This window comes from Prunus avium, chromosome 8, assembly GCF_965620075.1.
Source record: "Prunus avium chromosome 8, drPruAviu1.hap1.1, whole genome shotgun sequence".
Lineage (NCBI taxonomy): Eukaryota > Viridiplantae > Streptophyta > Magnoliopsida > Rosales > Rosaceae > Prunus > Prunus avium.
In genome coordinates, this window is record NC_142291.1 from 27676515 (window position 1) to 27692491 (window position 15977).

The window sequence follows — 15977 nt, forward strand, 5'->3', positions numbered from 1 at the left end:
AAGAAAAACCTAGATCTATTTAGGAAGATGAGCTATACCTCCTTTGTGCAATCTTCTTCTCCAACTTACCAAAGCTTCAAGCTCAGTTCTTCATGGCAATGGCAGCTCCTTCTCCAGCTCTTTCATCCCATGGCACTAGCTTGCAAGCTCCAACTCAGACTGAAACCAAAATTTGGATTCAAAGGAGAATGACCAATTTCTTCAAGAAACCATACTCTTGAAGAAATCAGTCTTGAATCTGACCTAGATATAAATGAGAGAGTGTTTTAATCTAGCAAGATGAGGTTTTCATATTTCAAATGCAGTTTTCAAAAAGGGAACAATTTGGAAAACTCAAAGATGAAGAATATGAAGGTTACTCATGAGGAAGAAGCGAAAGTTTGCAAAGAAACTTTCCAAAACTTGCCTACATAAGTGACGGCTCCAAAATGAGGAATTGGTTTGCTTTTACTCCAAAATTCCTAGGTTAGAATCGTACAATGGCAGCTAAGAATTTTGCAGAATAAGACAAAAACATATGGGTAGGATCCAGCTGGAACAGTGAGCTGGAATTCCTACTAAGGCAGAGGTTGACTAGTCATACGAACGAAGGATGACTAGTCATAATCTTCAAAAGTTAGAAAATGCAATGCACAATTTACCTTTGTCAATTTGCTTGAACCTCCATAGGATAGAAGTTAGTTAAGAACACCTAGAGATGCTATTCTTAATCTAAACTTGAGCTTGATAAATACAATAAAAATCCTATTACAAAATTGTCAAGGGAAGCCAAAAGAAATACTCAAAAAGTATACATTAACAAGGAGGTGAGGGCAAAGGTCTGTGGGGTGGGGGATTGGTTTGGGAGTGGAGGGTGGTGATCATGGGGGAATGGGAGGAGAAGAAAAACAAGGAGGGAGAAGGGGGGTGGGCTGGGTTTGGGGGATGAAAATAAAGAAGGGGGAGGGGGGGAAGGGTCTAGGGGGTGTGGGATTGGTCTAGGAGTAAAGGATGGTGGTCATGGGGGAATGGGAGGAGGAAGGGAGGAGATGGAAGGGGTTGTCATTAGGTTTACTCTTTTTCTTCAATTCTTTCCAAAAAAATAATTTTTAAAAATGATTTAACTGAAAATTGGATGAAATGTTGAGAATTTAGACAATAGGGGGGAAATTGGCAACAAAAAAAAGGATAGGGGGTCAATTGAAAGTTAGGTACAAATTCAGGGGGCAAATCACTAGTATACCCTTTCCAATAATAATAAATAAATAAATAAAGTCATAGAAGGCTGGTTGATAAAGCTAAAAAAATACGAATTTGATTACTCCCTTGGTGATATTGGGAGTCTATTTTAAAACATACTAGTAATTTGACATATACTTTTTTTTTTTTCAAACGATGGAGCACACATTCTCAAAGCCTATTCTAAGGCTTTGACTTTTTCATGGTAAACAACTTTTTCATAATGTCTTCTAGCACATATCATAATGTGAGATACGTCTTCTTACATGTATCATAATGTAAAAGCATGTGTGGCCGTAAGGCGTAACACGTGAATAAACTATATTCTTATGTAATTAAATCCAAGTGCACATGATTGAATTAATTAGAAAATCCAACAAACACGATCTAGCAACCAATGATTCGACTCATAAAAAAACTAATTTATGTAATTAAATCCAAGTGCACAAACAACCTAAGTTCGACGGATTAAGATATTGATGCTCCTGGCGCAATTCTGAAGATTATTAATATAAGTAAGCTTTCAAATCAACCTTATAATAAGCAAATTTCATCCTATGTACCAACAAAATCAAATAAGTGCAAAGTTGAGAATAAATAAATAAGTATGATATACTTAAATAATCAGACACAACCTTAAAATTTGCACATGTCCCTTTCTTAATGTATTTCCAATAAGAATAAATAAATAAATAATGTCGTAGAAGACTGGTTGATAAAGCTATAAAAATACAAAGTTTATTACTCCCTCAGTGATATTGAGAGTCTATTTTAAAACATAGTAGTAATTTGACATATATATACTGTTTTTTTTTTTTTAAACGATGGAGAGATTTTATTTTAAAGGATTAACGTTTACGTCTTTTGCTAAAATATTGAAGAACTATTCTGGTTGCTATTCACAAATTCTCAAAATTTATTCTAAGGCTTTGACTTTTCCATGGTAAACAACTTTATCATAATGTCTTCTAGCACATATCATAATGTATTTGGCACAAACTTTATATATCGATCCTAGGCTCCATACTTCACAAACTAAGATTCCTACGGAACTAACACGTATTTGGCATCATTTGACAAAAAGGACAAAAAAACCAATGTGCACTGATTAAGTAGATAGATGGCATACAATAAGATTACTTGTTTAACTATGAATTCTCTTGAATTAAAAAATTGATGGAAGTGCAGGTTAGGTTTGGTCAGTTGCCAAAGATATTGAGCCCCCTTATGCCTAAGTTCGAAGTCCTCTCCTTCTAGCTTGATCGATACAATAGGTTCAGGATCCTCTATTTTCGTATGACTGACTAATCAAGCCATAATTGATAGAGAGAGATAAATTCGAACTTGGATATAAGAGCGATTCAATATCTTAGACAACTCACCTGGCCTAACCTAACCTGCATCTGCCTTATTATTGTTGTATTGTACTTAGTTGGAAATGGACATTTAAAACGATATGCATGAAAGTTTAGTTTTGTTTTTTGTTTCTGGCGGTCCATTTCGTGAAACTCGTTTGGGTGTGGAGAGGGCCATTTTTGGAGCTTATAATGACGTGCCCAATCATGCAGCAGAGCCTAGTGTCGCCTGGTGTAGGGTAAGAATGTGAGTTTAATGGTACAAGTTTCATCTTGTGTACCACCAACAATAATGTGGTGCAAAGTCAAAAACAAGCAAACTTGGATTTTAATCTGTGATCTACGATTAGGGATGCCAATTTTCCCCGCGGATAAGGATTTTCGCTGGGATTCGATCTTAATGGATCAGGTATGAAGGATAACAAATGGACATGAGAACGGGTACCGGGAATTTTTTGAGTATGATGTTTGGAGAGGGACAAAGATCGTATTTTAATCCCCAACCCGAACCCTCCCGTTTAGTTTTTCAGTTTCAAAGTTCTCTTAGAAATACTATTCTGAAGAACACTTGTAAAATTATGAGTGCTACTACCTATCAATAAAATCTTTCAAGATTTTCAGTAAGTCTGCAACTTCATTATTTTCAATTATCAGTTAATGCTAATTTTATTTTTATCAGTCTTTACTTACGCATTACTTTCAATATTTCATTATTAGAAGTTATTTTATTATCTCTTCTTCATTACTGCACTTTCTTCTGGTCTCTAGATTAGGGATGGCACAAATCCCCGCGGGGACGGGTCCCCGTCGGGTCCCCGACCCTAATGGGGGGAGATTTCGGGGCCAAACGGGTATCGGGTACGGGGATCCCCGAACTTGAAAAATCTTCGACGGGTATGGGGAGGGGATGGTATTGGCGTCCCCATCCCCGAACCCGACCCGAAAATATATATGTTTATATTTAAATAAATAAATATATAATTACAATATTTATGTTTAACCCTAAGTTAACCTCCCTCTCCTAATTCTTCCTAATCTTCTTTGGATTTTCATATTGATGTGATTTTGAATAGTTGAGTTGAACTTTATAGTTAATTTGAATGTGTTGAATGATAATTTAATATGAAACTTAATGTTAAAATGTATGATAAACGAGAGGTTTGTTTGTTTCAACTCTGATTGTGATGGTGCTTTAATAACATAATTGCTATAAATAAGTAGCTGTAAATGGACACTTAAATCTTGTTTGTTTTTCTTTATACAAACGATATTAGGAGTGGAAAAATTTGACGGTTTAGATTAATTTTATTTACATCATACTTAATGAAATTATATCTAATCAAAATTTTTTAAATTTTTAGGTCAATTTGTTTAGAAAAAATAATTAAACCTAACACCCACAAAATCAACACAAAAAAATTAACCAAAAAAAAAAATTTAACCAAAAAAAAATGTTAAAACAAGAAAATTGAATTTATATCTTTGAATTTGCATCCAACTCATTAGAGCAAAAATGACATTTGCATCTCTCGGAAGTGTAAAAGGAGATGTAAAAGTGGCTTTACACCCAATAGAATCAATTGGTGAAACGGAGGGCTAAGAGTGGCCTCATTAAAACCTTGCCATATAAAACCCCCAAAGGAGGAAATTCCGGTCAAAGAAAAAGAGTACCACATCACCTCTAAATAAACAACAGAGGAAAACAAAAAAGCACTGTTAAGTTTGCATCCTATCGCTCTATAGCACCTGCTCCAGCCAAGGGGGACCAGTATCTTCCCAACAACCGCAGACCTTTCTTCAATACAAACTGGGCCAGTGCATGTGCAGCCCCATTGCCATCGCGAGGTTGAAACACCACATCAACCACCCCACGAACCGCCATTAATCATCTAATATCCTCCACCACATTACCCAAATTACTCCGCCACTCCAAAGCTCCCTTGAGCATCGCCACTGCTTCTTTGGAGTCAGTTGCACGCACAAACTGAGTATAGCCTTTAAACCCCATCATCAATAACCCTTCTCTCAATGCCACCAACTCAGTGCCTAATACATTCAGCCCAAGTGGACCGAAAGTAGCAAACCCACATATGAATCTCCCTGCATTATCTTTACAACAGCCCCCCAAACCTCTCCTTTCTTCTTCACGGTCCAAAGCACCATCACAATTAAGAATAATTGTATGCAGAGGCGGTCAATCCCATTTGATTTGTCGAGACACCCCAGACAGCTGGGGCCGCACCAAACATGATTTGATACTTGTAACTGAATGATTCGTGGGAATGTGATATGTTGGAATGTGCGTTCAAGTGTAGCTACAAAGTCAATAACCCTAGCAATAATTGCATCATAGCAGGACTGTTTATGAGATTTAAAATTTGATATCCTCATAACAATCTTTCATAAAAACAGTAAGGTTTTTCTTTTACCATCTTTGAAGCTAGAATCAGGGGCGGCCCTGGGGTGGCGCAAGTGGCGCCACCGCACAGGGCCCCCGATTCTTGAGGGCCCCAAAAAAAAAATTCTTTATATTATATATATATATATATATTAATTTTATAAGAATTGTATATATACTATAGCATGCTAAATGTTTGCAAAAAAAGCATATGTGATCGAGTTGGCTTTCTAGCGGGCATCTACTTAACAGAGCTGCCAGAGTTCGATTCTTTTGAAGTCAATCAATTGCCTTTTTATATATTTTTTTTTGGCATTATAACAAGCTTTACATAATTATAAAATAAATAAAAAAATAGAAACACCTTTTAAAAAATGGAAACATCGAAGGTAACCACCAGAAGGAGTATATATATATCCCCCAAAGACTTTCTACTCCTCCCCTATCGTCCTTAGAAAGAAAAAAAAAAAGTTTTCTCCTCTAAGAAAAGTACTTTCTTCATTCAAAACAAAACAAAAAAAGCTTCATGACTTCTTCTTTTTCTTAAACTATGATTTTCTATTAAGTAATCATCATCATTCATCAATCTCTCTTGGTTCTTTTTTCAATCCTTTGAAATTTTTTGTTATTATTTCAATTTCAGGAATTTCAACACCAAAAAGAGAAAACCCTAATTCCTAAATTCATAAAGACCACTAAAAATCAAATAGTCATATTCAAATCTCAATTCAAATTCAGGTATATATCTAAATTTCAATCTATATATTACATGACATATTTTATTAAATTATTATCATGTTGATGATTGGTTATATGAGAATATAGTTTTTAGAAATATTTATCTATTTCTTGTTGGGGTTTTCTTCCAGGTTATAGGGTTTTGGAATTTTTCTTTGTAATCTACACATGCCACCTACTTGAAAATACGTTTCCGGATATACAAAACGACTTAGTTAGTCATTACATGTTTATTGATGGTGACTTTTAGTTATAAAAAAAATTGTTTATGACATTAAGTTATGGCAAATTTTTATTTATAGTATTTTTCATATTAGATTATGTGAGGCCCCAATTTAAGTTTCGCACAGGACCCTCAAAATCTCAGGGACGACCCTGGCTAGAATTTTTATAACTAATAAAACCCATCAGCTAACAAAGTCATAATCACTACTAAAAAAAACCCCTTGCGCGACCAAACAAAATTCGTCGCGCAAAGTCACTTTGCGCGACAAATATTACTCATCGTCGCTCAAAGTCTTACGCGACTCAATTTTGCACAACGAAAAATAAATCGTCGCACAAAGTCACTTTGCGCGACAAAACTTTGCGCGACGACAAAGCATCGTAGCGAAAAGTAGCTTTGCGCGACGAATACTAGAGTTCGGTGCACAGAGTTTTTCGCGACGAATAGTGATTAGTCTCGCAAAGTATTTACAAAAATAAATAAATAAAAAATTATTTTTAAAAAATTTTGGATGCGTTTGCGCGACGCAATAATAATCTTCGTCTCGCAAAGTCTTCACTAAAATTTGAAAAAAAAATTAAAAAAATTCTGGATGACTTTGCGCGACGAAATAATAATCTTCGTCTCGCAAAGTCTATACAAAAATAAATAAAATAAAAAATTTATTCTGCTAGAAAAATATATTATTGTAGTTCGGATTGGGTTTTTGTTAGAAAATATATATTTTAAATTGACGATCGAATTGTTTCATTGTATTCATATAGGGTCAAGGAATGTAGCTGTAAAAAATCATCAAAATCGAAATTGCAATAACCGTTAAATCGTGATTTTTCGTTTATAACCGTCGAAAAGTTTTGTCCTATTACTTGATCTCTGAATGTTTATTTTTTCCGATTTTTGGCGTATATGATCTCGAAGTATAAACAAACAAGTTTGACGGTTGGATCGTTAAAACTAGTTTCGTAGAATGCGTATGCCATCAAAACAATATATTCACTAACAATTAAGAGTTTATAAACTTTCATTAAATACAATATAAGATTTTGTGGTATCCACTAGTGTAAATATTTTCAATTGAAGATCAAATTGAGTCATTGTATTCATATAGGGTCAAGGAGTGCAGCTGTAAAAAATCATCAAAATCGGAGTTAAAATAACCGTTTAATCGTGATTTTTGTTTATAACCATCGAAAAGTTTTGTCCTATTACTGAATCTCTGAATGTTTATTTTTTCCGATTTTTGGCGTATATGATCTCGAAGTGTAAACAAACAAATTTGACGGTTGGATCGTTGAAACTAGTTTTGTAGAATGCGTATGCCATGAAAACAATATATTCACTAACAAATAAGAGTTTATTTATACTTTTATTAAATATAACATAAGATTTTGTGGTATCTACTAGTGTAAATATTTTAAATTGACGATCGAATGCAATCATTGTATTCATATAGGGTCAAGGGGTGTAGCTGTAAAAAATCATCAAAATCAGGGTTGAAATAACCGTTAAATCATGATTTTTTGTTTACGACCGTCGAAAAGTTTTGTCCTATTACTTAATCTCTAAATGTTTATTTTTTCCAATTTTTGGCGTATATGATCTCAAAGTGTAAACAAACAAATTTGACGGTTGGATCGTTGAAACTAGTTTTGTAGAATGCGTATGCCATGAAAACAATATATTCACTAACAAATAAGAGTTTATTTATACTTGTATTAAATATAACATAAGATTTTGTGGTATCTACTAGTGTAAATATTTTAAATTGACGATCAAATGCAGTCATTGTATTCATATAGGGTCAAGGAGTGTAGCTGTAAAAAATCATCAAAATCAGGGTTGAAATAACCGTTAAATCATGATTTTTCGTTTATAACCGTCGAAATATTTTGTCCCATTAATTGATCTCTTAATTTTTATTTTTTCTGAATTTTGGTGTATATGATCTCGAAGTATAAACAAACAAGTTTGACGGTTGGATCGTTGAGTAGCTTTAAATTTATTTATTTTGTACGTATAACACTTAAGAAATTGAATAGTATATGTATTTATTAGTAGCTTTAAATATTTTTTAAGACTTTGCGCTACCAATTAGTATTTCTTCGTGCAAAGTATACTCTCAAAATTTGGGCATGTGCCAAAAATGGGAATTTTTTTAAAAAAAAATTTTGACTTTGCGCGACCAATATATAAATATTCGTCGTGCAAAGTATACTCTAAAAATTTGGCGTGCGCCAAAAATGGGATGTTTTTTATAAAAAAAAAAATTCGACTTTGCGCGACCAATATATAAATATTCGTCGCGCAAAGCATACTCTAAAAATTTTGGCGGCACCAAAAATGGGATTTTTTTTATAAAAATTTCGACTTTGCGCGACCAATATATAAATATTCGTCGCGCAAAGTATACTCTAAAAATTTGGCGGGCACCAAAAATGGGATTTTAAAAAATAAAATAAAATTTCGACTTTGCGCGACCAATATATAAATATTCGTCGCGCAAAGTATACTCTAAAAATTTGGGGGGCACCAAAAATGGGATTTTAAATAAAATAAAATAAAATTTCGACTTTGCGCGACCAATATATAAATATTCGTCGCGCAAAGTATACTCTAAAAATTTGGCGGGCACCAAAAATGGGATTTTAAAAATAAAATAAAATTTCGACTTTGCGCGACCAATATATAATTATTCGTCGCGCAAAGTATATATTCTAAAAATTTGGCGGGCACAAAAAATGGGATTTTTAAAAAAAAGTTTCGACTTTGCGTGACCAATACATAAATATTCGTCGTGCAAAGTATTCTCTAAAAAATGGCGAGCACCAAAAATGGTATGCGGGAATATTTTGGTCGCGCAAAAGTTTGGGCGACTAAAAATTCGTCGCCCAAAACTGAAAAAATTTGGCGGGCACTGAAAATGGGAATTTTTTTTTAAAAAATTTTTTAAACACTTTGCGCGACCAATATATTGTTTCGTCGCGCAAAGTGATACGTTCTTTAAAAGCAAAATAATTCCTCCACCATTTTCTCAATGTCTTCTAAATCCTACCATTTCTCTCTCTTTCCCACTCCCCAAATCCTACCAGTTCTCTCACACTCACTCCTCTCACTTAATCTCTCATCTCTCTCTTCACTATCTCTCTCTCTCTCTCACTCACTCTCTCATATCTCTTTTCATCATCTCTCACTCTCACTCACTCTCTCATCTCTCTCTCACTATCTTCTCTAATTCTCTCACACTCACTTCTCTGTAAAAAAAAAAAAAATTTCATTAATATGTGTTTTTGGAGTTAGTTTTGAGTTTATGCCAATTATTTGTCATTATTTTATGCTATTGTTTTGTTATCTGACAATATTTGTTTTTTTTTTGGTAGGGAATTGTTGAGGCTAAAGTTGAGGATTTGATATAAGATGCTTGTAGATTTTATTATTGTACTTTGTTAATTTAAGTGTACATTTTGAATATTATGTATATTGGATAATTTGACCACTATTTTTCTTATGTAATTTTATTTTGAATATGTCAATTTAAATTAAAGTAATTAAGAAAAATAAAATCATACAATTAAATTAAATTTAAAAAATTAATATAATGAAATTGATATAAGAGTAATAATAAAAAAAATTGTCAAAAACCTTGCGCGACAAAATATTTCGTCACGCAAACTATTAAATTAGTTTATTTTAGTTTAAAATTTTCAAAAAATAAAAAAAAAATGAATATTTCGTCGCGCAAACCTTTGAGCAACGTTAACATTCGTCGCGCAAAGTACATTTGGGCAACCTTAGCTTTCGTCGCGCAAAGTAGATAATATTCGTCGCACAAAATAGATAATATTCGTCGCATAAAGTAATTAATATTCGTCGCGCAAAGTTGTTATTGTCCGTCGCGCAAAGTTGTTATTTTCGTCGCGCAAAGTCGTCATGATTCGTCGCGCAAAGTGGCTTTGTGCGACGAAGAATTTTCGCCGTCGCGCAAACCCTTTCTTTACGAGTTTTGCGCGACAGAACTTGCGCGACCAAAATTTCATCGCGCAAAGTTTGCGCGACGAAATTTTCCTTTGCGCAACCAAAAATCATTCGTCGCGCAAAGTGTTTTTTGTAGTAGTGAATCAATTTAGAAGTGATAATTAAATAACAAGTAATAAAGGGAGGTACGAATCATCAAACAAGTTGCATTGGACTTAACCTTAAGCAACCAAATCAAGGAAAAACTTAACAAAACTTTTCTACTGACATAAATTTAACCACCACATTTTGTTTTACACATGTGAGATTTAAGCAGTTTCATCGTGTGTACCAATAATATTGAATAAATGGTGCAAAGTCGAAAATAAAATATAAGCTTTTTATCTAAGGTGTATCCTCATCACCATTCTTAATACTTTACACCTATTCAGAGGCATAACCATGGTTAACATTTTACTTTGTATTTATGGAACTATGGTCACTACTACAAAAAGGGCAAAAGACGACCAGAAAAAGACGACGGTAGAACAAAAAACCGTCGTTGTTTTTAAAAAGACGACGGTAACAAAAAACCGTCGTGGATAAGTGACTTAAACAACTAAAAAGTGGAGATACTGTTGAGAATTTTTTTATAACGACGCACACAAATAAAAAAGCGTCGTCTTATTAAAAAGCTTTTCTTCAGAGTTAAAATCTGACCAAAAAACAACGACAGCAGGTATGATAAGCGTCGTCTTTTAAAAATCAAGTGTCCTTTTTTTGGTAAAGACATGGTTCTTTTGAAAGAACTGTCGTCTATTATAAGTAAAGACGACGGTTTTTTTATAAAAAGGATCGTCTATTATTAAGTAAAGACGACCCTTTTATATGAAAATGGTCGTCTATTATGAAGTAAAGACGACCCTTTTTATATGAAAATGGTCGTCTATTATTAAGTAAAGACGACCCTTTTTTTTATAAAAAGGGTCGTCTATTATATGTAAAGACGATGGTTTTTTTATAAAAGGGTTGTCTATTATTAAGTAAAGACGACAGTTTTTTTATAAAAAGGGTCGTCTATTATATGTAAAGACGACGGTTTTTTTATAAAAAGGGTCGTCTATTATTAAGTAAAGACGACGGTTTTTTTTATAAAAAGGGTCGTGTATTATGAAGTAAAGACGACCCTTTTTATATAAAAAGGGTCGTCTATTATGAAGTAAAGATGACGGTTTTTTTTAAAAAAGGGTCGTCTATTCTGAAGTAAAGATGATGGTTTTTTTTTAAAAGGGTCGTCTATTATATGAAAAGATGACGGTTTGTTTTTAAAAAGGGTCGTCTATTGTGAAGTAAAGATGACGGTTTTTTAAAAACAAGATTTAACGGTTATTTCAACTCTGATTTTGATGATTTTTTACAGCTACACTCCTTGACCCTATATGAATACAATGACTGCATTCGATCGCCAATTTAAAATATTTACACTAGTGGATACCACAAAATCTTATGTTATATTTAATGAAAGTATAAATAAACTCTTAATTGTTAGTGAATATATTATTTTGATGGCATACGCATTCTAGGAAACTAGTTTTAACGATCCAACCGTCAAATTTGTTTGTTTACACTTCAAGATCATATACGCCAAAAATCGGAAAAAAAATAAATAAATCAGAGATCAAGTAACAGGACAAAACATTTCGACGGTTATAAACGAAAAATCAAGATTTAACGGTTATTTTAACTCTGATTTTGATGATTTTTTATAGCTACACTCCTTGACCCTATATGAATACAATGACTACATTCGATCGTCAATTTAAAATATTTACACTAGTGGATACCACCAAATCTTATGTTATATTTAATAAAAGTATAAATAAACTCTTAATTGTTAGTGAATATATTGTTTTGATGGCATACGCATTCTACGAAACTAATTTCAACGATCCAACCGTCAAACTTATTTGTTTACACATCGAGATCATATACGCCAAAAATCGGAAAAAAAAAATAAATCAGAGATCAAGTAACGGGACAAAACATTTCGATGGTTATAAATGAAAAATCAAGATTTAATGGTCATTTTAACTCCGATTTTGATGATTTTTTACAGCTACACTCCTTGACCCTATATGAATACAATGACTCAATTTGATCTTCAATTTAAAATATTTACACTAGTGGATAACACAAAATCTTATGTTGTATTTAATGAAAGTATAAATAAAAAAGGGTCGTCTATTGTGAAGTAAAGATGACGGTTTTTTTTTAAAAAGGGTCGTCTATTATGAAGTAAAGATGACGCTTTTTAAAAAAAAGGGTCGTCTATTGTGAAGTAAAGATGACGGTTTTTAAAAAAAATGGTCGTCTATTATGAAGTAAAGACGACCCTTTTTATATAAAAAGGGTCGTCTATTATATGTAAAGACGACTCTTTTTATATGAAAATGGTCGTCTATTATGAAGTAAAGACGACCCTTTTTATATAAAAAGGGTCGTTTATTATGAAGTAAAAACGACCCTTTTTATATGAAAATGGTCGTTTATTATGAAGGAAAGACGACCCTTTTTATATAAAAAGGGTCGTCTATTATATGTTAAGATGACGGTTTTTTTTTTTAAAGCGTCGTCTTTTAAAACACGCTAAAAAATGGCCGCTTAAGTGAATTCGCGCTCGACAAATTTTCAAATTTTCACCCGTCTTTGAAAACCTTATCTCTCATTAACAAGCGTCGTCTTTTAAAACACGCTAAAAAAAGGCTACTTAAGTGAATTCGTGCTCGACAAATTTTCAGATTTTCCCCCGTCTTTGAAAACCTTATCTCTCCCTCCTTGAAACCCTCCTGCACTCTCTAAAACACCCTCATGAAACTCTCTACAAAATCATCAAAAAATCGATATCAATGAAGGAGTTGAGAGATTGAGGTCTTCGCAGATCCATAAGATGTAGAGGGAGGTTCTGTATTTGAGAATCAAAGCTGGTTGAAAGGTTTGATTTGAAAGATCTCGACCTTCACTTTCTTCAAAGAAAATCTCGCTCTCAGGCACTCAACTCGCTCATCAAACTCAGCGACTCGATCTAGAAAGACTTATGGAAATCGGTATATATATGTTTGTTCATGTATTGTGCTAATTTCGTGGGATTTAAGTGAGTTTCTCATTTGGGTTTTTTTATAAATATGCACAGCCGTCCCACAAGGCCTTCGTAATCAAGAAGAAGCTGACGAAGAAGATGAGGCAAAACATACCCATCCCTCACTAGATCCGTTTGTTTTTGGACCGACAACATCATCAGGTCCAAAATACTTTTTGTTTTTGTTGTTTACTTTAATTATTTTGGAATTTCATTGTTAATTTTCTGAATCTCTGATTTTTCATTTGTTATGGTGCCACCACAAGAACAGGTACTTTGCCAATTATGCCAATTGTGTTCTGCTGTCATTCTAGAGTTGCATAGATCTTTTTGCTAAGGTTAGGTTACTGCTAAACAAGTTTATGTTTAAGAGTATTGGGGTCTCTTTCGTGCAGGTCTTTCCTTTTCCGACACCAACAACTTGGAAAATGTGCAAGAAGGCAGAGCTAAGTCAACCCAAGAACAAATTGATGAAGTTAAAATCAAATTAGTAGAATTTGTGAGCTCCGTTATTTCTAATTATAGGTAGGAAGTATGTATGTAATAGAATAAAGATTGGTTGACTATGTAATAACTATTGACTCTTCAAAAAACTAAAGATAATAAAACGATGGTTTTATTGGAAAAACCGTCATCTGTATATATTATCAATGACCTCTTTTAACACCATAACGTCTTTTTATATACAATCAACGACGGTTTTACTACAAAATCGTTGTCTTAGAGTTAATAGACGACAATATTTCAAGAAATCGTCGTCTTCACATTTAATAGATGATGGCTTTTTAACAAAACCGACGTCTTTTGATATAATAAAACATAGTTCTTTACTTAATAATAGACGACTCCTTTTATAAAAAAAACCGTCGTCTTTACATATAATAGACGACCCTTTTTATATGAAAAGGGTCGTCTTTACTTCATAATAGACGACCATTTTCATATAAAAAGGGCCGTCTTTACTTCATAATAGACGACCCTTTTTATAAAAAAAAACCGTCGTCTTTACATATAATAGACGAACCTTTTTATAAAAAAACCGTCGTCTTTACTTAATAATAGACGACCCTTTTTATAAAAAAACCGTCGTCTTTATATATAATAGACGACCCTTTTTATAAAAAAACCGTCGTCTTTACATATAATAGACGACCCTTTTATATAAAAAGGGTCGTCTTTACTTATAATAGACGACCCTTTTTATAAAAAAAAACCGTCGTCTTTACATATAATAGACGACCATTTTCATATAAAAAGGGTCGTCTTTACTTCATAATAGACGACGGTTTTGAGTAAAAGCGTCGTCTTTACAAATAATAGACGACGGGGATTTACCGTCGTGGTTTTATGCATCAAAAGATGTCGCTCGATTTCACGACGGTTGAAAAACCGAATACACGACGGTGGATTACCGTCGTCTATTTCGATTTTTGTAGTAGTGGGTTATGCATATGGAAACGTGTCAAGTGTTGAGAAGGAGAAAAACTTCCTTGGCATGGGGATGCCAGGGTAAGCAATCCAGCTAAGTATCCCCAACCCAATATTTAGAAATTGGAATGACAGTTTTTGTTCCATGCCAGCTAAAGGCTTCCTTAACAAGAACGCTTGCAGCAGATTTGTCATTCTCTGATACAATGACAGCTTAACTGTAACTATGCATATCACTGTCAAGTGTGCCATTTTGATAATATGATGAGGGTGTAAAAATATATTCTTCATTTCTTTTGGGTGGATGACATTGAAATTTGGACCTGAGAAGACTTATAGTACTGCTGTATATATTAATTAAGTTGTAAATCCTAATGGGAGTTTCTGGTGGGTGGATGTAGTGTCTCAATTTCTAAATGGAAAAAACAATGCCTAAATTGAGAAAACAAATATCAAATCTGATTGCTACGTTATTATTCAGCTGCTCTAGGCATTAATTAATATATTGCTTATTAAACATGTATTGTGGAGTGAATTCAAACAAGTGATGAGCGCCATATTAACCCGTTTGGGAGTGCTTCTGAAAGGGCCAAAAATGTTTCTGACAGTGTTTGGTAGAAAATTCTAGGCATCCCATGTCTGCTTGTTTAGCTCGAACACATAGGAGTGAGACTTGGCACTTGTCAATCTAGACATCCCATGTCTGCTTGTTTTTCCTTTGCTTCCTTATCGCATTTTCAGACAAACTTTAGTTCACGTGGCCATGAAAAAGCTTGAGGCTGAGGATTCGAAGTAGAAAAACAACCGAACCTTGATTTTGACTTGTAATCTCAAATAGCTAAATGACAGTTGCCTTTTTTTGGGGGGTTCAGAAATGGCAGTGCATATTGTTGTAAAATGGCTCACATTTACAATGCAAGTGTCGCAGAAAGCGACCGGTCGCAAGGGAATAGCGACCGGTCGCAAGGGAATAGCGACCGGTCGTTTAGAAGCAGATTCGAAGTCTTTAGAAAAATCAACGAGCGACCGGTCGCAAGGAGCTGGCGACCGGTCGCAGGAAGAAAATCTGAAATGCTGAAGACTCTGTGTAAAAGCGACCGGTCGCCCAGTGCTTGCGACCGGTCGCCCAGAGGTGCTGTTTCTGTTTGTTCCTCGAGTTTCCAACTCTATTTTCAATGGCTATCGCCTCCCACCGATTTCCAAGGACCCTAGGGGTCACTTCTGAGTTAAATGAAGGTTGGCAATCAGTTGGGAGGTTTGAGGGAGCATTGAAGGATGTTTGTTGACTTGCTTCAAGGAGTACCTACCCTATGGCTCTAGATAGGGTGGCTGAAGTTGCAGCTGTCAATGCCTAGCCTTTGTTCTGCCCAAGTTGTGGTCCAAGTCTGGAAACCAAGGGGAGAACGTGGGAGGAAAAGATGGAGCCTCCTCCTAAGTCCAAAGGCTTGTGTATTAAAGGGAAGAGGAAGCAAGACAGCAAGAGTGGTTTTACTTCTCAAGGAGTGGACAAGTAGCTGGGAGCTAGTG